Source organism: Patagioenas fasciata, chromosome 12 (assembly GCF_037038585.1).
Source record: "Patagioenas fasciata isolate bPatFas1 chromosome 12, bPatFas1.hap1, whole genome shotgun sequence".
Lineage (NCBI taxonomy): Eukaryota > Metazoa > Chordata > Aves > Columbiformes > Columbidae > Patagioenas > Patagioenas fasciata.
This window is the reverse complement of record NC_092531.1, coordinates 10,325,067-10,350,666: the sequence shown is the minus strand read 5'-3', so window position 1 is coordinate 10,350,666 and position 25,600 is coordinate 10,325,067. Positions and strand designations below refer to the sequence as shown.

Sequence of the window (25,600 nt, the reverse complement as noted above, 5' to 3'; positions counted from 1 at the left end):
CTGTTTTGGTTGGTTGGTTGTTTTTACAGACAGAAAGACAAACCATACTGTGACAGGCGTGGAGGTGACAAAAGGCAGGAGTTTCTAACAGAAAGTCACACCTTCTCCTACTCTTCAAAGTGGTTCAGGTGAATCTGTCGCATAACCCTTTACCTTGACTACAAGTCACTGGATTTTGCTCAAGGATAAAATATTGTCACAGATTACTTAGCAAAATTTCATGAACTCTGCCTTTTCATTGAAAGAAAACCAATCTTGTACGTTAGAAGACTAACCTTTCACGTTGTCCTCTGGCTAACGAAGAATTACATACACAGCAACTCATTCATCATTTATAAACCTCAGCAAAATAGATCTTCCTTCCACAAAAGACAAAGGTGTTCCATAATGACAATGACAGAGCATTTTTACATATGAATAAAATGAAAAAACATCCACAGTGCACACAGCCTAACATTCAACAGAAAGATTGTCAACTGCAGAAGTAAAGAGCTGTTAAAGTCAAAAACAGAACAGAGTCTCTGCCTAAAATCCTCAACTGAGCAACTGTGTTACTGAATAAAACACCGGACAGCAGAGGAAAAAACAGACCCAATTTTAGCAGTCAGAAAACATAATGGGGCTTGCAACTGGAAGTGAATTAAACTATGCGCTCAGGTCAAAACAGTGCAATTGACCATAAATAGGGTTTCCTACAGGCTGGAGTCAAAACAGTGGAATTGACCATAAACAGACTTTCAAGTATTAGAGAGTTACAGTAGTATTATATCAAATAGCACAAGAGAGCCTGCAAAGCTGTTGTAAAAAAAACTTTCCATATAACAAAACAATAACAGTACCAGGCAACACGAGCACCCATCTTCAACTCGATATATCTGTGATATAAGTTAATTGTAATATTCCTGCTCACACACAAACTGAAACAGAAAACAGATCAGACAACAAAATCTAGTTGTTGTCTTTCACTCTCTCTTTTTGGATGTTCATCTTTCAAATGTGTCAAACAGGTAACATGCCCAGGGACACCACATCCTAACCTCCTGCTTTGTAACTCTGCTTTACATATGAGGCATCCTAAGGATTGAACAACAGTTCAAACTTTAAACTGAACAGAAAAGCTTTTAACATACTACCCAGAACAATAAACCAATTAACACTGCATCAGACTTCAAGGCACACCATGTATCATCACTGTGGTAGCATTTACAAAAGTCATCAGTAGCTTCAGCAAAGTCCTAGCCAAAGCCCCCATCTCCATTATTTCTAGCTAGGTGCTCTAGAAGCTGCTGCATTGGAAATCGAATATGGGAAGAAACCTTTGATTATGTCTCACAGTGTGATTTCATATTTTCCTGACACAAAACCAAACCCAGTATTTTGGTCAGACGGGACGCAAAGTTCTCCATCTCATGCAAGCTGGATTTATCAGCCATGTGCAAATCCTTCCTATTGCACACATGCAGTACATCTGATCTGGATGTATGCTGTCAAAACATCTAGGATTTCTGAGCATTTGTAGCTCCAGAGGAGCTCTGACTCCAACTGAATGTCCCATGGACTGATTAGAGCCACTACAGGAATTCCCAGGCAATCATCCAAAGGGCTCACAAAGCACCCAGACAAGAACCAACTTCACACAACTGTCAGACACACAAGCCCACAGTACCCCAGCCAACAAATCACCGCAACACGACAGCGAGCCTTTTTCAGGTAGAAGCTGAACTTTATGAGAACTGGCCATTCTGGCATTGGCTTCAGGACAGAATTGTCTCTGTAGGGACTTCAAATTCTTCAGAACACAGATGGCAAAATTTGATACATCATAATGCTTTTACTCGGTTTTCATTTAGCTAAAACTTCAAAACCTTTGTGTGTTCTTTGTGTGTGTTTACTAAAGAGCATAAAATAAAACCACTCTTCCTGCATAACTATATCCTCAAAAATAAATGATGCAACACAGTCAATATTCTCATGATCCTTTGGAAATTCTCACTCCAGATAAATAGGTTTTATTGCTCTAGCAGATATTAACCAGTACATTCCAATAAAGAGTGATCTCCCTGTTCAGATTATCTCCACCACACTTACAAGAATAGTTTGTAACCGCAGAAAAGCTAAAAGAAAAAAATTAAAAAAAAAAAAAAAAATCTCTACCACCTATCATGCAGAATTTCTTATATAGATTTGCTTTAGGGTTTTGTGTGTACCACAGAATGTGAATGCTGTCAGTGTCACAGTAAAAAGAAAACTGCTTCCATAATTGTGTTCCATCTGAAATATCAAAAAGAAAACACAATTCCAATTCTATGACCTGTTTATAGGTGCTAAACAAACATTATGAATCACATTAAACAAGCAGAGACACCAAACCACCAACTCCCACTGCTGTATCCTGATCAGAGCCATGGTCCTATCTTATGAACGAACACTGAAGAGATGTCTGGGGAGAAAGGTAACTGAACTGTAATCAGTTCTTCCCTAGAATATATTAATGTCTCCAGATGACCAGAAAGAAACTTTAAAAATGTAATCTGAAATAAGATTTTTACTAAATTATTGTCTGAAGACTTACAGACTTCCACCAGAGCAGCTATCTAAGCAAGGTTCTTACAACCTACCCCCGCACACGGTCCTTCATTCTTTTATGTATCTTTAGCATCTCTGCTTGCTTTTCTAACAAGTAAGGGTTTTAAAATTATTTCCAAACATGAAATTGCAGAGCATCATCCAGCAGCCCAATGAAGACATTTGCCCCTGAATGAATAGAGATGGCAAACATTAAGAACATAAATATTTTTACTAGGAGAAGGCCAGGATTTATACCATTGGTAATCCTGACCCCCACGGACTATTCCAAATGCACAGACAGTCAGAGCCAAACAGAACAGCTTGCAAACTCAGAATTTGCGCAAGCAATGCTGCTCCTGACCTTGTAGGCACTTCTCAGACCCAGTTGCGGGCTGTGAGCACCCATAGCCACACACACTGCAGCGCTATCCAGCTTGGACAGGCCATCTGAAGGATGTTGCTGGAAACTGCCAATCAATCACTAGGCGCTTAAGCTAAAGCCACCATTAAAGAAATTTACGCGCTTCAACAAGGAAAACAACTAATTGTGAACATCTAAATAGAAAAGAACAGAAACAAAAAAATTAGAACGGAATTTCCCTCAACCCCGCACTTCCTTCCTTCTGTTGGCTTAGGATACCACATGAAAACATAAGAAAAAAGGATGGAGTTTTTAGATAAACGAATAGTGAAGTTCCTCAGGCAGGTAATATGAAGTTGCACTGCCTGCTTGTGAACATGTAAAATTTCCTATGGAAGAGTCCTGCTGGAGTAAGATGACGATCTCAGCTAAGTCCTTGCACTATTGTATAAAACCAGATAATTAGCACAATATAGATACCTTTTTGTGGCTATATCTAACCCATATATTCTCTACATTTTAATATTAATTTCTCAGATTTTCTTTCTCAAATCTCTAGAATGTCTGCATTCCTTAAATACAGTTTAAAACTATGGTTAGTTATTGCAACAGATTTAAAGAACTAATACATCAAATGAAAAAAGGGTTGAAAGATACTTAGCAAGCCTAGGAGCACCTGATGCCATCCTGCAGATCAGAAAACTACCATCACCTACTGTATGCTGTTCATACTTTACCAGAATTTTCCCCTATTATTGTACTTATGCTGTGTGCCAGTGGACAGATGGTAGCAAGGTGCAAAATACGTAATGGACATACATCAGTTGCATGATAGGGAACTTGGCTATTTTTCCATTGTATCCAGTTTTACGCCAAGAATTTAGGAACAGCCACTCACATTATCCCAGAACCATGACCTCTTAGGAAAGGTAATTATATTTGTAAGCATGTATATATAAAGCAAATATGTATTAGTATATTCCCATATACTTCTATAATTTAATGTTTTTAAATGCACAGCAGGGGAAAGATTTTTCTCTTTTATTTTTAGTCTTCAGCTACAGCCATAATTGGCCGTATTGAAAAATGAAGGTGAAACACACAAGTGGTGAAACATATTTATACCATGTTATACAAAAATGAAGTAAAAAATAGAGCACCAGCAATTCCCAGCAATGCACACAACAAAAGCCTGTAATATGTCCTGCAATAAGCCTACAGTGGCCATAGGTCTTTATTCAGATGTATTGCCTTGAAGGACTGTGGCCTTATGATTTACATGTCCAAACTCATACCATAAAATACTTCCTCTGAAAAAACATCCACAAATTTCCTTATTCAGCCAATTAGTCACACTGAATGACGTGAATACTGACAAGGCTTTTGTTCTTAATTATTCTTAGCTTTTCATTAAATGTAATGATCACAGGAGTACTGACTTCCTATAAAACAGCAAAACTTTTTTTCAACTGTCAATATTTGTAAAGCTGAAAATCCTAAGTAGGGAGCTGCATTGAATCCATACTGAAAACTTGGTCACATCATTGTTTTTTTTAACCTGAACTGACAATGAATTGTTATTTTGAAATTTCACTGAACATGAACCAGAACAATTAAAGTTTGAGCTGAACTCACATCAAAAATAAACTGAAATATTTACTCTTTTTTCAGCTCCCTGGACTGCTAAAAAAAATGCAACAGGTGTTCACTGGTGTTGGAGTTCGGGGTTTTTTTTCCTCACCTTTTGTTGCATTTTTCTTACATCAAACAAGGCATTTTTAAAGTAAGAGTTTCCACCAATTAAATTTGTCCTGAGTACCTAATTATAAATAATGCTATTTTATCCACTTATAAATTTCAGAATAATATTTAATTAATTCATAGAAGTAATTCAGAGGATAGTAGTGTCATTCAAGGACTTTGATCCTCTAGCTCCTGTATAAGACAAATCAGAGAAATTCATTCTGTCATCTCTGTATCAAGCCCATGACTTTCATTTGAGCTACATAATTCAGTTTTTAATTAATGTGATAAATATTCCACAAATATGAATATGTTAACGATTGCAAGGAAAACCAGTTCTGACAAAATTTGCATCATTAATCAAGCACCTCTTGTCAGTAAAGAACAAGTGGAGTGTACACTGAGAAGGCTCCGTACACATACACATGGGACAGTGGGAAAGGAATAATCAAAGACTCTTCTAGCTACTCAAACACTTAATTTGATCCTTTGTTCAAAACCTTGGAAAGCATTAGTTACTTAGCCCCTCAACAGAAGCCTTTTTTCTCCCTCAATTTCAGGAAGCAAACATGTCAAAAGCTGTTTGGACTTGGATATTCCACAAAATAACTCATTGTGCTACAGCAATGTTCTTTGCCATGTTCTAATTTTTTCTGCTTCTTCATTTAGAGAGATATAAATTGCCAAAATATGCTTAGAGCTCAAAGATAAGAGCACACCTTCTAAAATTAACATTAAAATAACTACAGAAACAAAGTTGCTGCTTTGGTGAACTAGTAACTCACACAGAATCAGTCAGAGATACATTGCCAGAGGTGTAAATATTACTAGAAGATAAGCTGGCAAACCAAGTCATCAACATACAGTTCCAAAAGCCTCTTGGCCTTTGCTCAAACAATCAAATTATTGAGAAGACAGTCTGAGATACCGAAAACAGAAGAGCAGGGAAAGGGGGAAGAAAATGACGAATTACATGAAAGTTATCAGAAATATCATTATTATTTATAGGAAGTCCTTCATCCAACTCCTGGAAAGAGAAACAAATAGAAAAACTTCCTGAAACACAACAGCTACTAAATCAGTTTAATAAAACAAATTAATAGGCTACTGCAGTAACATAAATATTTCGTTCAGTAGTATGTTGCTAAATTCCCTTCCCTGCTAAAAGATCACATTCTAAAGGCTCCAAAGCTCAGTATTTTTGCTTTTGTATTAGTTGCATCTTTCACTGACCACAGCTGTAGCTCAGCTTTTGGAGAGAGACAATGACAAGTGCAGACCCAGCAGTGGAAAGCTGGCTATTTTTTCAACAACAGCTCCAGAGCTAAGCAAACCCTTTTGTCAGAGAGCAGGAGTGCTGGGGGAGCAGAATCTCTCTCCGCCTCTCTCTTCAGGAACAGCAGTTTCTAGAGTATTGCATCAATAGTTATATGCTTCAGTACCTGAAAAAAAGGGCTTAGTTCACCAATCAAAAACACAGTCTTGGACACCCACAGCAACACCGCCCCCAAACACTGTAGGCAAAATGGGTACGCATACCAAGAAAAAAAAAAAATAAATCTGACAGATGAGCAATCCTTTTAGCAAAATAAGTCTGTTATCATTTAATGATCAGATTTGTACATCATTTACTGCTTTTCAGTCTCAAACTCCCAACCTAAACTGTCACATTAAAATGTGATTCTTGTTTGATTAATAACATCCATTTTAAAATTAACTGGAAGACACACCCAGCAAGAATCTATTTGCAAAACCTATAGAAAAGCAGACGGTAAAGTATTCAACCACACATCCACACCTCTAGATTTGAAGTATCTGTTCCCCACTATTACAAATATATTTTACTACTCTTCTTGTATGGCGTCTTTTCAGAAAGCTAGCGTACAAAATACGGTAGCTGGGTTCACACTTTGCAGTTGCTTTGATTTAGAGATTTTTCACTTAGACATCTGTTGAATCTGATTCTCACTTTAGCCCACAGCATGTTAAACTCTGAGCCTTAACTATCAGATTTCATTCTCCATGACATGGAGTCTCCTATATGAAAGTTGATTGTTCTTCAGAAAAACATCTCAAACTCAACAGCTATTCCTAAAGTAAAAACACACCAATCAATTAAAAAACCTTATGTTCTCAGTATTTGAAATTCTTTCAGATTGTATAATCCGGCCTACCGAAAAAGAAAGAATAAACTATTCAAACCTAGTGTTAATGTATCCACTCAAACACAGAAATATACATCCTGAACTTTTTTTTATCTTGTCCTCAACAATCTTCTACATGATTTATTTATTCCGTTATCTGGACTACAACCCAAACTGGATATTGCACCTGGCATCTAATAGCTGTAGCCATTCCCAGTATTTCTGATTAGAGAGAAGTACATATTCCTCAGATAAACAGTTATATCCAGTCATGTAAGTCAGGCTCCTTAGGACTTGCTAAAAGGTAGAAAAGTGAAATATTTTTCTGAAAATAAAATATTAATCAGAGTTATGATAAAATAAAAATGTGTGAGAGACAGTAAGCTGAAACTTTTAACAACTCTTCTGCTTCTTATATTGTGGAAGAAACGAAAATTATACCAGTGATTAAAAAAAAAAGAGAAAGTTTTTATTCCTCATGAACTATGAGCATGTTTTTTACTGTCTTACTTCTCTAAGGATTTGGGAAATACATAGTGATTGTGTTCATCAGAACATGCTTACAGGCCTGCAGCGATACACTTTCACTTTTCTGATACAAAACTGCTGCTTCATTTTGGGGCCCCTGCCCATGAGAAGGCTTGTGAAACGTCACACACTTTTATCTCTGTATTTTGTGCCTTAGTGACTATGCAGAGTTGTTGTAAAGCCTTTGATACGTACTATTTAAAAAATTAAAAAAAAAAAAAAAAAGACTGTATTAGTAACAGACATTTCTGAGAGAACTGGGACTCTTGAGTTTATTTATGGCTTCAAGGAGGTGGAGGATGACAGATTTTGCTGACATTTGCTCTTGGATAGCATTGAAATATGAAACAGAAATGGTTTGTGAAATGTATATTACCTTCTCCATGGCACTGGAAAATAATGCTATCCTCTTCCCAAATTACACATAAAAATAAAAGAATGCTTCACGATCACTGCTTTCTGCAAAGCCCATATAAATGGTCTCTAGCTGTCAATCTCTGGCCCAAAGCTTAATTCCACTGAGCTTCTCAGAATAAAGGATAGTGATTAAAGGAATATGGTGCCACTTCAATCACTTCTTTTGTGGTATACCAGGAACAATATCATAGATTAGCATCTCTAATAGATTTTGGAAGTTCAGTATGTGGCTGCAGTATACCCCAACACAGATATCTGGTTGGTAGACTGCAGTCTACATTTGTCTATACAGTTGAGGACTGCTGGTTTCATATAAAGCTGGACTGATCTGATTTTAATACCTTCCAGCACAGAATGCGCTGGATCTGATTTCCAACAGGTTGAATACGCAAATCTGCTAAGCTATCAGGTAAAAGTGCGTACATTAACAACTATTTTCCCTTCCAAAACACAAGTATCTCTGCCAGTCAGTCTCTCCTCTGGATAGATGTAGTAACTCCCTCTTTTATTTGAAGATATTTTCTTCATTATGATATCTAAAAGATTCACGACATACTGTAACTTTTACTTTACAATCCAGGCAATGATGGGGACACACAAGTTAACTCCAAAACAAATGTAATGAGCAACCTTCCCTTGCATAAATTCAAAATTTTGGAGAATATTAGCAATAACACATGTAATATTAAATTTTTAATTTTTATTAACCATGTTCTTTTGGATACAAAAATCTTCACGTTACTTCTTTCAGACATTGTTCAGACTTTTATTTTGAATTCCCTTCAGTAACATCCTGCTAGGTATATACCCACTAAACCGCACCATCTAAAGAGATTTATCAGTTCACTTTTACAGTTTAGTTGATTTTTGAAGAATGGCTTTTCTGCAGTGTCCCCTCAGACCCAGTGGCAGCACTTTGACCAATTTCCTTCCAAGATCAGGCAACGGTCATCACACAATAAATCTGTTAGTCAGGACTTAGATTTCACAAACGAGATCCACAAACAAACATCTTTCTTGGGATAGTAACTTTTCAAATTAAAATGAGCAAAGCAAATAAATGGTTTTAGTTTACCTCAACTTAAAGGAAGAATTCCTATGGATTTTCAGTTATAGTCAAAATGTCCCATTCATGGTACCCCTTTCCCATTTCCCCCACAAGCTTTATCTATTAATCCATTTATAAGTCAAATTTTTGGCACAGCTACATAAAGAGACCCACATTAAGCTTCACCTACAGCAGCCAGTTGTAAATTTCTGATTATAAGAGAGGAAACACCCTGCGTTCCATATCTGATTCAGATTTTGCTTTTAGTAACAGGAACTGCAAAACATATACTTTCTGAAGCCAAATAAGTAGAAAATGAATAAAGCGATTCAAGATGATCTCAAGACAGAGAGAAGTGCTATTAATTTCAGAGGAAGGGAGAGGCTCAGAGAGATGACAGTAATCTAAGTAGGGACAGGGTGAAGCTCTTGGGTTCCAGTCCAAACCTTACAAACCCAGTGCTCTGAGAGTCTGAAGTCTAAATTCAGGTATGTAAAATTAAAATGGTCTATCTAAGGCATCAACCATCTGTATATTCCATTAATTTAAGAGACAGTTTAGCTACTCAGTTATGTGAAAAAATAAATCAATAAGTGTTTACATAAACGACTCATATCTTAAGTTTAAAAGCACAGATTTAACATATAATCATTTTCTGGACTCCATGCATCAATTTTCCCCAAAGATAAAAATTTTCCCTCAGACACAGGGGTCTCCTTGCTCATAGTATTCTCAACATGAAAAACCTCCTTCCAGAAATAACAGGACATGCTTATTCAGGCTAATGAAGTCAGAATTTTGATTTACCATGGACAGTAATACAACTGATTAACACGTATTACACAACTGTTCTCTTCCAGTTCTTATAAGCTACGAAATTATCCCTTAAATGCTTCCTTACATCCCAGTTAAGTGATCTATCAAGGGAAGAATAAGGTACAGTTCCGAATCCTCCAAATATTCAGTAAACTGCACTTGAGAATGACTGAAAGTTGTAGAACCTCTGCTGGAAGATGCAAAGACAAGTTAATAGGATGCAGATACTCACAAAACATCCAGTTCCAAAGGGTTGAAAAAAAGAAGCTTTTAAAATTATTTTTTAACCTTCCTCTCTTCTCAGTATTTTGAGGAACTTTTAATAGAACCACAACATTAAAAGTATTTTCTTCCCTTTCTCAAGCAAGAATGAAACAGCCTCAGAGACAGAGTAGAAAGATGACATCCATGATCGGGTGAGAAATCTATTGGGGACTTCACTTCTATCCTGTTGCTGTTACACACTTCAAAACACAATCCATTGGCTCACTGTGTGTTTTACTTGCTTTTAGAAGATGTGGAGCTATTACATATCCTGGCTACGGCACCTGACTCTTTAGCTAAAGCTAATGAGAAACATGCTGTTAGAATTCCATGGCTGCACTTCAGCACCTGATGTATCAGTCAAGATGGTGATTATCATAGTATCATTTTACAAATACTCTTTATGAGGCAGGAAACATTTTAATAAAAAGAGCTCTTAGATGATAAGTCAATAACCACGTAGCTACTCAGCAGGAACCTAATTCCCCTTCCAGTCCTAGGTTTGCTACAAAAGACATCACATAGTTTTGTATATGACATTCACTGCCTTGTAAATACAAAGACTGTGATAGTCAATTAAATTGCCAATTTGTGCTGCTAATGAGCTTTATATTAAACAGTATATTTCCCTATTCAAGAAATGCACAATTCGTCTTTGTAAGAACACGGTTTCTGTAATGTCAACAGTTTTCCTGGTTCTCAAGAATTTCTTTCCCTCATAAAGCAAAAACACACACCAAAAAAAACAACAACAAAAACAAAAAAACACCACCACAAACCGCCACCATGAATTTCATATTGTTAGTGGCCTACCAAGTCAAAACATGAAACACTATTCTAAAACTGAAGTTCACAATTAATAACAAAAAGGTTATGAATCCATGCAAGGGTATCAAAGAACTACATTTTAATTCATTATTTCTATTTCATGTATCCTGAAAAGAAGTAGGCAGAAGTGTGAAAGCCTGGGCAAAAAAAAGGAGCATCTTAGTCTCTTGAGAGTTCATTTTATGCTGTAATTGGTGAAAAGCCTCTCTAAAAAAGGTTATAAATGCCGTATTAATTTCATTAGGAAAGCTCTCATGGCACATTAATTTAGTTTTTGGCACTGTTATTGTATCTTTTCAGATACACAAAATCTTAGAAGGTAATTTCATTAACAGTAAAGATCTGAGAAAGGCAACTATTTTAAACAGACTAGTGACAATTCAGCTTGGTAGCATGCATGTTTATTAATATACCATCATTTTTCCTGATTATTAACACACTTACACACAAGAGCTAGCAGGCTCTGCTATTGAAATTATGTTATCCTCGAGGCCTCTGCATTTGCAAAGACTTCACGAACAGCTCTCATAAGATTAATGACCTACTCCTTTATTTAAGGCAGATACTCATCTTCAGTGATCGTGTATAAACTCTGAAGCTGAGCATGAAATTTAACAACTGCCTTAACTTACAATGCTGAGAAAAAAATATATTTTTCCCCAAACACTTCCGACACTGTAGGTAATTCGGGACATAAAACTACTTTAAGTGCCAGTTTGTACAGCATTAGCATTTTCTCCACCCTGGCCTTGATTCTGTAATCTCACTTACACATGCAGGCATCCAAAGCTACCTGTGGGTCTCAGGAGTTCGTAGAGGTCAACGGGAGCTTTTTATCATACGATAATTTTATAAAACGCAAATAGAAAGCAAGTGCTACCAAAATAAGTATGTAGAAATTTCTATACTCTATGATCACTTTATCAAATATAGTACGTATATTTTCTATGGTTTAGGTCATGATAATTCTAACACCTGCATACATTTACTGGTTAACTGAGACATTCTGAGCCCAGCTACCATATAAAAGCAAATTATTTTCTCTTAGTCATGTTTTTAACTCAGGCTATTCATTCCATTTCACTCTTAGTCATGAAAAAGGGAATAACAAAGAGCTTCTTTACACCACAAAGGTACAACCTGTGTGACCAAAGCTGCTACTTTTTATGCATTCATGATACTCAGGAGTGTCTTTCTAAAAGAAGATGTTATAGTTCAACTAGACCTATGGTTTTTTTAAGCAGAAACTCTACCACCAAGTTCTATAGCTTGAGTAACACCATCAGACCAGACCATAAAACCTCATAAATAACCCACCAGACTCAGAAATCTAATGAGTCATATCCTAGGCATCTCTTTATGAAAACACTAAATCCCCACTGCAGTCAACAACAGATGCAAAGTCTCTGCAGAATTTACCCATTAGTACATAGAAACTACACTCTGGGATTAAAAAAAAAAAAAAACACAACCCAAATAACTTTTAAGCTCTACTCCCTTGAACACTAAAGCAAATTTTATTATTCTTAGTACATTTGCCCATTCTTTGGGCAGTTTCATTTCAAATTTTTTTTTAGGTACTGAAAATAATTTTTTTAGAAAATTTGTTTCATGATTGATTGTTATTCACAGATCAGCATAAGCCCTATGACTGGCAAGCACGGGATTCATAAGACAACATATATTTAGAGCGGTTCTACAATATATTTAGATCCACAGCTATAAAAATGAAGTGTAATTAGTTTGCAACCAAATACTTCTGTTATTTTCAGGGAAAAAAAAAAGAATCTGATATTAAATTACTCTAATCTAGGATTGAATCTGGAAACAAGCTTACTAAGCAAGGTAGGCATTACCAAACCAAAACACTTTTAAACCTCAAAGGGTGGAGCCACACAGAAGAGAAAGGCACACCGTATGTATGAGTACACTGGATTCTTTGACAAGCATGGACAGAAACCATGGCAGGAATGGAAGTTTCCTTTCAATACATACTCTTCCCCATGAAATTAAGACCAGGGATGTCACAGCATCACATATGATCAACTAGTTCTCTCAGACTAGGAACCTGTAGACTGACAAATACAGACTTTCACTATCTTTACTAAGGTGTAATAGTTATTGAATTACATGGTATTTATTTCAGATTACACATTTGGTTTGTCATGGACATGTTTCCTTCTATCCCTACCCTCCAAATTTCTGGCAACATCTCCTATCTTGTTTTCACTGATAAATAATACAGTTAATGTATTGGTCAGTAATAAAAATATTAACTAATGCCAGATTCACAACATTTTTGGATTTCTGCAGAACCTCAACTGTTTTTTTATTTTCAAAGCTAGTAAAGACATACAGAATCACACCCAGGAAAAATAAAAAAACAAGCAAACAAACCAAAAAAACCCACACAAAACAAAACATCAAACCACAACCACCACACACCAACACACACAAAAAGAGCACCTGAGCCCTCAGTTAACAACAGCAACAACAAAGTGGCTTGCTTTGTAGGCTACCATCTGAGCCAATATGAACTACCACCTTCCAACTTATGAATTCTCTCCAAAAATACAGCATTTATGAACAGCAATGATCGCTTGAATGCTCTAAAATCAACAAGTATTTTCTCACATATTCAATTTCTATTGTTGCAGCAGAAAAGCAGTGGAAGGAATGCCTAGCAGAGACGTGACAGCGCAAAATGTTATTTGCCATAGCTTAGGAAGGACTACACAACTGCAGGTTCTGTTTTAAATAGACATACATCAGGGCTAAGAAACCGTTTTTACCAGTTACAGAAGAACAGAGAAAACACAAGGGTTTGGGGCAGATATGCAGCTCTACTTTTTCAGGTATGGAATCAATGTTTTGAATTGGGGTTTTACAGCTTGACTATTAATGAAGTTACCATTTTATCTGGCAGTTTAATCATCAGGACAAGAATAAACTTTTAAAAACCAGTTTATAAGACCTAAAAGCCTAACTCCCATTTTAAGAAGTTACGTGGTCTCTTAAGGACCTGTAGGCAGCTTTTCTAGAGAGTCAAGGAGCTCTAGAAACTTTTAAAACAAATCTTTTTGCACAGGCTACCAATACTATAAAATAATTCACTTTAGTGTCTCTGTCTCTCTCAAAAAAAAGCAGAATTATCTCGACTATTAACACAGAAGACATAAATCTTCTGTTGCAAAACACTAATCAAGTATGTACCAAGCCACTGAATCTCAGAACTACAGTCTGCTTTCTGCTACACTCAGTCAGCTTTATGGAATCGTGTGACACTTACATACATAGGAAAATGTATTCCAGAAGAACGTATTACTTTGTTTGTGAACTGTTACTAATGTATTTAAAGGAAATGTGCTTATTTTTAACTTTAATATGTTTCCTGTAACACTATGAAATCCTGTTACTAATTTTTTCTGTAAATATAACAATTCCTCTTGTCTTATTTAACATGCATTATATGCAGTGACCCACTTCAGAAGTGCGAGGCTTGAAGAAGAGCTGTTAGATCTACAAATATATGTATAACACCACGACATTCCAGCCAAACTAACAGTGGGAACATGCACAAACACCACAGAAGGAACACTGCATGTTATTAGCAGCTCTCTCCATCCACGTATTTTATTAAACGGGTGATAACTTTTGTCTTATCTGGCTGCTTGGGAATTTATAAATAAATAAACACACTTTTTTTTTTCTGGCAAACTACTGCAGGATTAGCTACTTCCCAACTTCAAAATAATTGTACAAGGTTTAGAGATTTCTACTGGGTTTTTTAATAAATATTTTTTGCTATTTTTCAGTAACTTATTCTTCTAGAACACATGCCTGTAAATCTTCACCTACATTTTCAACAACCTTTTCCTTTTCTTTCAAAAGGCCTGGTAGCCCCCTATAACTATATACATATATATAGTTTTATATATACACCTACTGCATTTGATTTGCTTTGTAACTTAAGCTCGAAAATCAAATCAAGGTCACATTTTGCATAAACATCTGTACAGAAAGTTAAGTTCTGTTTTGGCATTTTAATCTTCATAACACTAGCAAGCTCCATTCTTACTGTTGCATTTAAAGAAAAAAATAAAACTGATTGTTTGTAGTGCTCATTATCTCAAATTATACAATTATAATTAACACTAAATTTTTCATGGTATGGTGACAAAAACAAATAAGATAACCACAAGCTACCATAATTAGTATTTCACTTATTAGATATTTTTTCATCTAGATCTCAGGATTTTACTGTACAGCATTGAACCAGTTATAATATGAGTTCCTCTTAAGACCATTAAATATACTGTACAATACTGGGAGAATACAGGTTTCCTGGATTTTTTTAAAAAATCTCTCTAAACGTAATGCATTTTCCACAGCCATATCCAAGAAAGACATGACTTGTGCATAAAATATCGCCAAGAAATCACATCTATATAGCAAAGTATTTTGTACAGTTATATTTTGCCTCACTTCAAAAGTGAATATACTGACATGGCATCATTTTGATCAGCATTTTTCCACATATATCAGTCTTGAGAAGTGTTGTAAAACATCTGGGATTTAATCAGAAGTTCTCCAACAGCAAAAGATTTTGTTTTCCAGGTGTGAACACAATAGTGGTAGTAGAAGTGAGGTAAACCCACTTGTTGGTCATTCACTGTTCCAGCATTTCAGCCTAAAAGGTGCTCCACGGCCACAACTCTTCCCTCTGAGGTCATACTCTGCCAGAGATACTCAGAACTCCACAACTCAAAGGCTATTTTCTGACATTATTTTACTAGGAAAGAAGGTTCATTTCAGTGGTTTAGGTGAGGTGGATTGTTTGGTTTTATACTTGTAAAGCTCCGGACCTCTTTTTCTCCAGTTTCCAAGGCCTGTGGCAGCATGATTCTCCAGGAATTTTTTACTTACAGAATCATTTTCTCTTCAATTGATAAGTCTCAGATTTGTAGAAGAAAAATGGTTCACTGAAAACATACGTATATGTATGGTATTATAACTTCTATAAGATAATAATTGGGGTAAAAGCAGTCATAGTCTTATTTCTAACCACAACAACATACAGCATGCAGAGTAAAATTATGTGCTCTTCCAAGCTCTTCCTCACAAAAATAAAGCATCGTTTTATGGAGGTAAATTTTATTAATAAAGAAGGGCATTTCATATTTCTCTTTGATAGATGTAAATACACATTTAATGACAAACAACTGGCTTCAGAGAGATCTTCTCTCATGAGTACATATTCCTCTATTTATACTGGATAGGAAAAGATTTTATATTAAATACGAGAGTCATGTGCAATGAAAGCTAACAACTGAAAGCTCTTGAAGGAACTATTTCTCCTGTTTTCATCTAAAGCATATTTTAGGAGACAAAACTGGAGGAAAGAAAATTGTAATGGCTCTATTTCTCAAATTCTATATGAAAGAAAGTCAAGAGATTTGAGCTAGATACAACCATCTCATCAACTCCAGATACTTAAAACTGAGCTGCTCAGGCATGAATATGCATCTCCTGTGGTAGCAAAAGGCAATGATTTATATTTCCATGTTAATTGAGGTCTACACTTCACTAGTGCAACATTTTGTGCTCATAGGAGCCTATCTCAAGCACCTGATCTGCATTAGCACTGAGGCAGAGCAGCCAAGCTAGCGATACCTCAACTGGATGCACATTCATCAGGTTTTCCAGTATGACTACACATTGCTTATCTGCTGAAATGAGCATATCATCTTTTTGTGGCCGGAGCGCTACCAGCCCTGCAGATAAGCAATACATCATCTCAGTAAGGCACATGTGCCAGTAAATCAGCTTGCTTCAAACAAGATTCCCCCACGTGTAATAAGTAATGAATAGTTTGTAGCATATGTTTATTATCACAAACAAAGGCAATTCAAATAGACTTGGACCCCACTGCAAAATTGTTTTCAGTTCTCCCAATCATAGCTCCAAGATTCAGTTTCCAACCTGCTAGCCTCTGTTTGACCCATCCTCCTTTGCCTCCCTTTGAAGGATAAAGGAACTGAGAAAAGTATTTGGGATGAATTAAGCAATAGAAAACAGGTACGTCCTGTTACAAAGATGACGTAGCCCAGAGAGAGACAACATAATTATTATTGTTACAAAAAACACAGCTCTAGACTTCACGGTGCTACTCTTTCTTCTGCACTTGCTTTTATCTATCAATGTCAGAAGAAATTTTGAAGAATTCAGAATGATAAAAATGTAAACTGTGCTGCCCAGGAGACATTACAGACATCTACATGGGGCTTCATCAAAAGAGCCTTCTTTATTGAAGGATGAGAAAAAACTGTGTAAACTTCACAGAATATTTTTTGACAGCCTTTAGCTTCCTCCTATTCTTGCCAAAAGAGGCATTCTTTTATTAATCCTGATTAAATTCTGCTTTGAGCATTTACAGTCTGCCTATACACTAATGAATATCTACCTTTGTATTTCCTGCCCAAAACTCTTAAACAGTCCTTATCTATTAAGCACCCTCAGTTTGGAATGTTAGAGCAGAGAGATACAAGTATGATTACAGACAGAGAAGAATGCGAGAGAAAAATCAGTAAAGCACTTATGGGTGTGTCCCAGAAGACGATGATTATTTGAGTGCAAACAACTTTTCCCAGCTTATTTGCAACTCTGCCTCCAACTATTTAACAACTGACAGAACTCTACTATAATATAAACATGCAAGAAAATATCAATTATAAACAGATAGATGCAAGTTCTGTATATCTGAGGTCCTAAAATATTGCAATCAGATAAGGGAGCCTGAAGGAACAAACTGTCTATTGCTAAGAAACACTTAGCCTCTGCAGGACCTGTCATTCCAAGTGTTCCTCATCCACTAAAAGTCATCTTCAACGACGTGGCTCAAAAATTCACTTCTTTGCACTGGTCCTTTGACATTGTATAAAGCCCCATATTAGAAGATCTGGTTTCCCACCTGCATAATAAGAAGCTGTAAGAATAACTCATAGGATCTTAAATCCTTCTGGCAAACGGTCACTCAGACCTGGAGCTTCACCCTGAATGACTTGGCATTGACATGCCCCACTATGGTTTAGGTTTTTTTGAAGTTTTGCTTTTATGATTATTGAAAAATTAAACATGAAACACTCACTGAGAGAAACCAAAATTGACATAAAGCATCTCAGCTGTTGTGATTTTTGTTTTCAATTCAAATTTTTCAGGTTAACTTTACGGTTTCTGAATTCAGCTTCTAATGCTTAGGCATCCCAGTACTCACGGTTAATGAAAATGCTGCTGCTTTTGAATGGCAATCTCTTAACAGCAAACAGCCTCAACTTGTCAAACTGCAGACACTGCAGCAACCTGACTTTATTTAATGTTATCCTCATGGCCTTTTCCGGGTGACTACTATATTATGTTACTTCTGTTAATTTGTGCTGAAGGGAAGTTTCTCTCCAGCTCTTACTGTACTCATAAAAAACTGATGAATACATGATACTCCCTGAATCTTTTCCACATGTGAACTTTATCCACAGGTTGTATATTCTAACATTATTTCTGTTGGAATTACATAAAACTGCCTTCCCTTTATAGTCTATCTTTAATTCATCCATACTCTTCTTGAGACAAAGATGTAAAGAGTTATTTAGAGAGACATGGGAGGTGATTTCATTGCTTCACACTTAATTATAGCTTGCTAAATCAATGCATTCTTTACACTAAAGTGATCTTTCTCCATTACCATAATGCTATTCAATACACCTGTATGTCCTCCATTTCTCTGCAATTGACGAGGTAACAGCTCCTAAACTTAAAATAGAAGCTACTGGGATATTAAATATTCTCAGGTGAGAGGCAAGTTTCTGATAAGGGATGGTAGATCTGAGACTAAATGTTCCTGACATATTCATCTGCAACACTTTGGACTGGGTTCTGTCCTCAGATAAGTATGTTTTCTGATTAGAGCAAGTGTGCTGTCACATCTGTATCTAAGTGTAGAGTTTGATAGCTTGTGTTTACTTCTGCCGTTTGCTGCTTAGTACCGACTGATTCTAACTAATAAACTCAAGTTTTCCACCATCAAGAATCTATCCTCTCCACTGACCTCAGTACTAACAGGGAAAACTATTTAACATAGGACAAAAGCTCCTTTGCAGTATCTTGGAAACTTTGGAGGCAATGTAAGCATTTGTGCGGAAATCTAATAAGTATATACTTAAACAGACGTATTTGGGATAACTCCCTCCATTTTCTTGCTCAGCAATTTCCAATAGCGTACAAGTCACCAGTAATAGAGAAACGACTCATTCCAACCAAGAGACAGAGCATTCCAAGTCAGGGACTGTTTCTCACACTTCATTTCTTGTTGCAAGAGATTTCAAAAGAGGCAAAAAAACCTAATCAAGTAAAGATATTACCTGCTATATGATTTTACTTTGCATTCTTGTATTCATGATTTACATAGTTAAATACAGACAAAATCCTTTACAATGTCAGGCTTCCAAATTAAAGTTCTGTCATAACTATGCTTTGAGTGTCTATGGGGACACCGACTATGGGACATACTTGTAGCCCTTCTTTGCTGGAAGAATCTTTTTGAAGAAAATGATACTTAGTGCACTATTTAGAAAGTAATTATAGTGGAAGAGAGTAAAGTGACTTAATGACAAATATCAAAGACCTCTACTCCAATGCCCTTGTTCTCGAGCCTAGAGGTAGCCTGTGGAATGACTGAATTGTCAGTCACTCACACATTGAATGTTTCCACAGTACCAATACAATAACCTTAACCTGTTCTGCTGTGTAGCATAGAACAAAGGAACTTGTCCAAGAAATTTTTCGATCAGGAATATAACATCAGCAGAGTCTTTCCTGCTGTGGTGCTGAAACATAAAAGACAGAAAAACGAAGAAAAATTTTTCATTCATGTTTCCTAATAGGCAATGATTATTTTACCGGTTTCTATGGTACCGTCACCATGGCAGCTAGCCATTTTAATCACAGGCATTACAACATGTTTCTCATAACATCATAGCAATAGCTTAGAAACACGTTACACCTCCTGATCATACAAAACAGTAACAACAGGTCACCAATGGCAACAGCAGACATTAGGGTTAGAGACCTGATACTTCAAGTACCTAATTAAAGAGCAATTTCTCAGTGTTCCTTACTCTAATCCTGAAAACAAGAGTGGAAACCTAACCATTGTGACAAAAATGAGAATCAAAATTCTTTCACATCTTGCTCAGTTTCTACACAGGTTTTGACCCTTCTTTGATTAACTAATCAATACATACGATTACTCAGCAGATGTTAAAAGAATGCGCAAGTGAAAAAAAAAAAATCACTGTAGAGTACTGACTATCTGCAAAACACTGACAGATAACATTACCTACTTTACCCCTGTATAAAAAAAAAAAAGAAAAAAAAATTAAAAAGACAAAAAACACACACACACACACAGACACATGAAAACCCTACACCACAACCACATAATTTGTTCTCTGTACAGGTTAAATGGTATTGAAGTATTGCATAGAAGATGGAAATCATGATCAGAGAGCATAACTCAGTGTTTCAACTGATTAAATTTTCAACATACAATGTGAAACACACTGATTTTACTAAATGTATCATGAAATATTCGCAGACATGCTCATTCTGGAAAAAACTGGAAGTATTCAAAACACTTTCAACAATAGCAATCCTCCATTTCTTCGATACATTACATGATAAATTATATTTGCAAACTATCTTAGAGCAAATTCACTCTTTTCCTGGAATTTCTTAGTTTGTTTGGGGTTTGTTTGCTTGCTTGTTTTTCAAATTCAAATGTATTTCAAAAGTCTGAGAGACTCTAAAATATTAAATGAATTTATAAACCTTTTTAATAAAAACTAATACGCAAGTTTGACAATTTCTTCATTTCAAGCCTAAAACTTTGCCAAGGGTCCATCAAAGAGATACTAAATAAGTGCAGATAATGTCAATAATATTCTGCAGTAAGGCACTATAGCAAAGCACTGTGACTAAAAATCACTGGTATAACCACTTCCTAAAATAGATGGCACTGGCCTCAAATAGAACAAGAACAAAAATTTGAAGTAAACTGAGAATGAGACTTGAAACACATCACAATTAGTTTTGTCTCTTCAAACTACCTACAGTCAGAAATACTTATCACAGAAGCACTTATGCTGGGAGAACAATATGAAACCAGAACTGTAAGACAAGTCTGTCCTATCTCCAGTATTTCCATGCTTGTTAGATTTACAGTTTTACTCCCTTGGGTCAGTAGTTGTGGAATGACAGCTAAACAGAAACACTAGAAAATATTTGATGGTGAAATAGTTGTATTGTTACATTTACATGCACACACTAATTAATCTGACTTTTAAATTAAACCAATTACTATCAAGGATTTGAGAACAATTCTGCTATCTTATCTGGGGACACTCAAATTCCTCAGTTTTGTGTCATGCGTTGTCTTAGGAAACCAACAATACAAAAATACAGAAAGCTGCAGTGTAACATCTGTGCAACATTTGAACTGGTAAACTCTTGCATAAAACTACACTGCTGAATTTTGAGATCATCTAAGCAGCCAGGTTCATCTCCCAGTTTTTCACTAGGGCAGCACTGATCAATTTGTTCAGAAGGTCCCCATACCATTCAGCTCAATGCTTTGGACTAACTATCTATGAATGCAGTTGCATGGCTGCGCATATCAACTACAAATGAACCGCTAGACTACAAATCTTCAACAACAACGAAAGCCTTTTCTACTTCTTTCAGTCATCAATTTAATAACAGTTGCACTTGATATTTTAAAGGCTTGCCATTTCCTTAATGAAAAGTTTATGTTTAATTTTTCGTTAACATGAGTCCCAGGATATTTTATGAAATTCAAGTCAAAAGGAAATTCAGATTTCATTATATTTTTTAGGAATCCAGAATATATTAAAGAGAATAAGACTTCTCTAAACACCGTGAGATCTGAGGTCTAGACTATCTGATGACAAATACTCTGCTAGTTCCCTTAGTCTTTTCCTTCTTTTAACTCCAACTTTCTCTCCAGTAACATAAAACTACCTGGTAATGCCTTGCTAGTGTTGCTCTCCTACTAAGAATAAAAAAGTTATATGAAGTATCCAAAGGCAATAATAAGCTAAATAACAGTATGTGACAACAAAACGATATACACATTTTTAAAGTATTTGTGTGTCTATGTAGTAAATAAAACATTAATAAGATACCATTTTTTTCCTCAAGTAACAGATATGATAGCTAAATGACATGAAAACATCACAGTGATTGGATTTAAAAGGTATAGTTTTAAGTTAAACCCAGATGTTCTACATTTAGTATTTTGGCTACTTAAAACATAGATTCCCTAATATTTTAAATAAGTAACACAAAGGGCAACTTGGTAAGATCTGAGTCAATGTTCACATGCCCGCGTGCATCCAGCTCTATAAAATTCCTGACCTGGAGTATCATTCACTGAAAATCTTTTCACTCCCTGCCCTTTCTGCTGAACCTGCCAACACGACTCTAAGGCAGATGTGGTGGGCAACGAAAGGTACAGAGCTAGGCTTACTATGAAGGCACTAAGCACCTTCCCACCTGCTCAGTCCACACTTAACTGAAGTCTATAGCATCCAGACATCAACACTTTTATTTTAATTTGTATTGGTAAACCAGCACCAAAATCTTCTAGATCCCATTTGCAAAAAACTTACCTTTTCCAAAAACACATACATTTTGATTAAGCAAATGATCAGTTATTTTTGCACTATACATATAGCAAAGTATTAATCTATTAGACCTGATCCCCATTCAGCCTCATACTCTTAAAAGTTATTATATTATATATGAATTAAGCTGCCATGAAGATGACTGGGCTTCTTGTAAACTACAAACATAAAAACATAGTATCACAAAAGAGCAAGATTCACAAAAACATCATTTCTATTCCACATCATATCAACACTTCTCCTGTGTTGGCATCCATAGCCCATATTGGTTCTATATTCCACATCACAACCATTATTACAGCTTTATCAAAAGCATACAGGCTTGTCATAGAAAGCATCCCAGAGGAAGGTAGGCATCAATATTCAGCTATATTCCAGATTCAAATGGGGAAACTCTAGCTTGCCCCTGAGTGAGCAGTACATGAACACCTGGGTGAAATCTGGCCTTCATCCATAGAAGGGAGACCCTTTAGTCAATTCACACCAACAGCAGCAAACAGAGCCAGATTCGGGCTTCACAGCCATCATACTCGTATTTAAATAGCAGATTATAAATAACAAAACAACACTCTTCCTACCAACAGCACTTCCAATTCCAGCAGCTTAATATACTTTGTTTTAAATCTGTGCCATAGCAACCTTTTTTAAAGTCAATGTCATCTGTAAAGACTGAGTTAAAATGTGGGCCGAATTGTCAGACCTTTGTTTCGTTTGGATACAGAGCTTGGAACAGTTTGTGTGCCACCCTAGATGTTATTTGAGTTGTATTACACTGCGTCTATCAACATATTTTAAATCAGTCCACTGCAAAATACTTGCCTTGATCATCAGTTTCAAGTATTTGTCTGAGATGTTGAAGGTCAAATGAAAAATGTGAAAGGTTTCTTTCTGTTTACATTAAATTTATATCTATATGCTAGAAACTGTAGCACTATTCAGGCCTAGGGAGAGAAGCCTCAAGAATTTGTTAAAATATGACAGCATTATAGTTGGTCAATTTAAAGGCGGATCTAAGAGATAACAGAAGAGACCATTCCCTCTTGCAGCGTGGAGCTATATACGTCCATATAGCCATGAGTATCACTGTGTGCATGATACTGACCAGTGATGAGGAACTTACTGTGACAGAATGACAGAAAAAGTAGCCAACAATTTATTCTTCTATTTTCAGCACTGGCTCACAAGGGGCTCTGCATCTTTATGTCAGACAGATACTTAACAAGGCTCCAGAAAGAGCTTAGAACAGACATATTCCTACAACCTCCAGGGTAAGCGTAGGGGTAGTGAGCTTTTTAAATTTAGATTATGTAAGGTCGTGTGCCTTGCTGCATTATGTTTTATATGCACACTATATCTCATGGCACTGTATTGCACCCTGTGAACTCCAAATTATTATTATTCACACAGATTCTGACAGATTTCCTCTTGTAGCTCTTTCAGAGAAAGAATGAATATCATATGCATGCTTATATTTATCAGAATGAGGTCAATCCCCCAAACGTCCTGACAGCATCCAGGAACCATAGAAGGAGATACCACCTGCCCCAGTCGGCCTCTTGCCCGAGCAGCACTAGCCCACCGGCCAGGGAGCAAGCTCATTTCATCAGATAAAGCGGCGAATGCAGGAGCGAAGCGAGGGCCAGAGTCTGCAATGCAGAAGCCTTTCCCGGAGCTCATCAATGAGCTGGGGGAGTCGGGGCGGGGGCAAAGCCAGCAGACCTGCCCGCATCCCCACCGCAAAAAAAAGCGAGGCACGGAGCGGGAGGTGTTTCTAAACGCCCGGCTTTACCCTTATCGGCTACGGCCGAGGGCTTTGCCCTCCGGTTGTCCGCAGCTCCGCACAGCGGGAACTTCTGCTGCCGGGGCGGAGCGGGCAGCCCGCAGCCAAGGACATCGCTGCGGGCCGGGCCCACCTGTCCCACCTGCCGCTCAATGACACCGGCCCGGCCCCCGCGCTGACCTGCCCCTGCCATGCTCCCGGCCAGGGGAGAGGAGGAGGAGGAGGGAGAAGCAGCTCTTACCTGCTCTCGCTGCTCCTCCCGCAAGCCCTTACTAACCGAGCTCCATCTTCCTGCGGCCGGGGAGGGGGGAAAGGGGGGGGCAGTCAACCCAGCCGCTGCCGTCCCCCCCAGCTGCCGCTTTCCGTCACCGCTGTGCCCCCGCCCGCGCCGCCCAGCGGAGCGGCCGCCTCTCGCCCGCCCTGCAGACGGCACCAGGAGACGGAAAGCGAGACCCACCTCCCGCCACCGCCTCCTTCCCATGAAGTCAGCGGCCGGAGGGCCCTCCCCTCGGCTGCTCACAGCGGTCCGGAGAGCCGCGCTCCGCCCCGCGCCCGCCCCCGCGGCAGCGAGCCCTGCTGCGCCGAGCCCGCCGGCACCGCTGCGGGGCCGTCCCCGTCGTCCCTCGGCTGCCCTTTTTGCAAGCTCGGCCTCAAAGTCCCCAGGCGGAGAAAGGGATGGGAGAAGTAGGCGGCAGCGCACGGCCCGACAAGAGAGGCCGCAGCCGCCCCTGCAACACGAGCGCTCCTCCGCCCCCGGGTGGTCTCAGGGGAGCGGGAGATAGAAAGAGTTCCTTTTCTGTGTCCATCCTCCCTCTCGAAATGACTGTACCTAGTTTTGCCCACTGCAAAAAGGGTATGTTATTCTAAGTAACTGCTTTTCATATGACTTCTGTTTTAATCCTTCGTGGATTTGCACAAGAGAGAACAGTAAAATTTACGTCAGCCTACAGCACCTTCTCCCAGAACTTGGTTCCAGCTAATTCACTATGCACACAGGTGTGTTCTATCCCAGTTAAGACTACCTTCCCCACACCAAAGCGGTCTTTCACTTCCACTCTTCCAGTAACACTAGAAATGAAAAGGAAATGGATTAAGAACGGAGCATTCTCTTTTTCCACTTACTATGACAAAAACCGAACAAATGCAAGACTAAGAACTAAGCAAATTCGTGGGATGGAAGGAAAAAAAACCCAACCCAACACACAGCTACAGGAATATCTGTCCAAGAACAGCCTCATTCTCTAGCAACACTAAGAATTCTCACCTGATATCAGCCTACTACAGACGGACCCACCATCAGTGACAGATCTAGCAACACTAAGGAAAAAAACATGTAAACAAAATGTC

At 37.6% G+C, this 25,600-nt stretch overlaps 1 protein-coding gene across 10 annotated transcripts in view; it reads right to left on the bottom strand.

Annotated features, from left to right (window-relative positions):
• Positions 1-25,600, bottom strand: part of OTUD7A (OTU deubiquitinase 7A) — a 153,639-nt gene that overhangs the window by 87,052 nt on the left and 40,987 nt on the right. For 7 of the 10 annotated variants that reach the window (XM_071813826.1, XM_071813827.1, XM_071813829.1 and 4 more), the window contains exon 1: positions 24,495-24,705. The exons of 2 other annotated variants lie outside the window; for them this stretch is intronic. The gene's annotated coding sequence lies outside the window, so the exon portion shown is untranslated. Of the gene's footprint in view, positions 1-24,494; positions 24,707-25,600 lie in introns of those variants that run through there. One more of the 10 variants, XM_071813830.1, reaches the window with a different exon arrangement.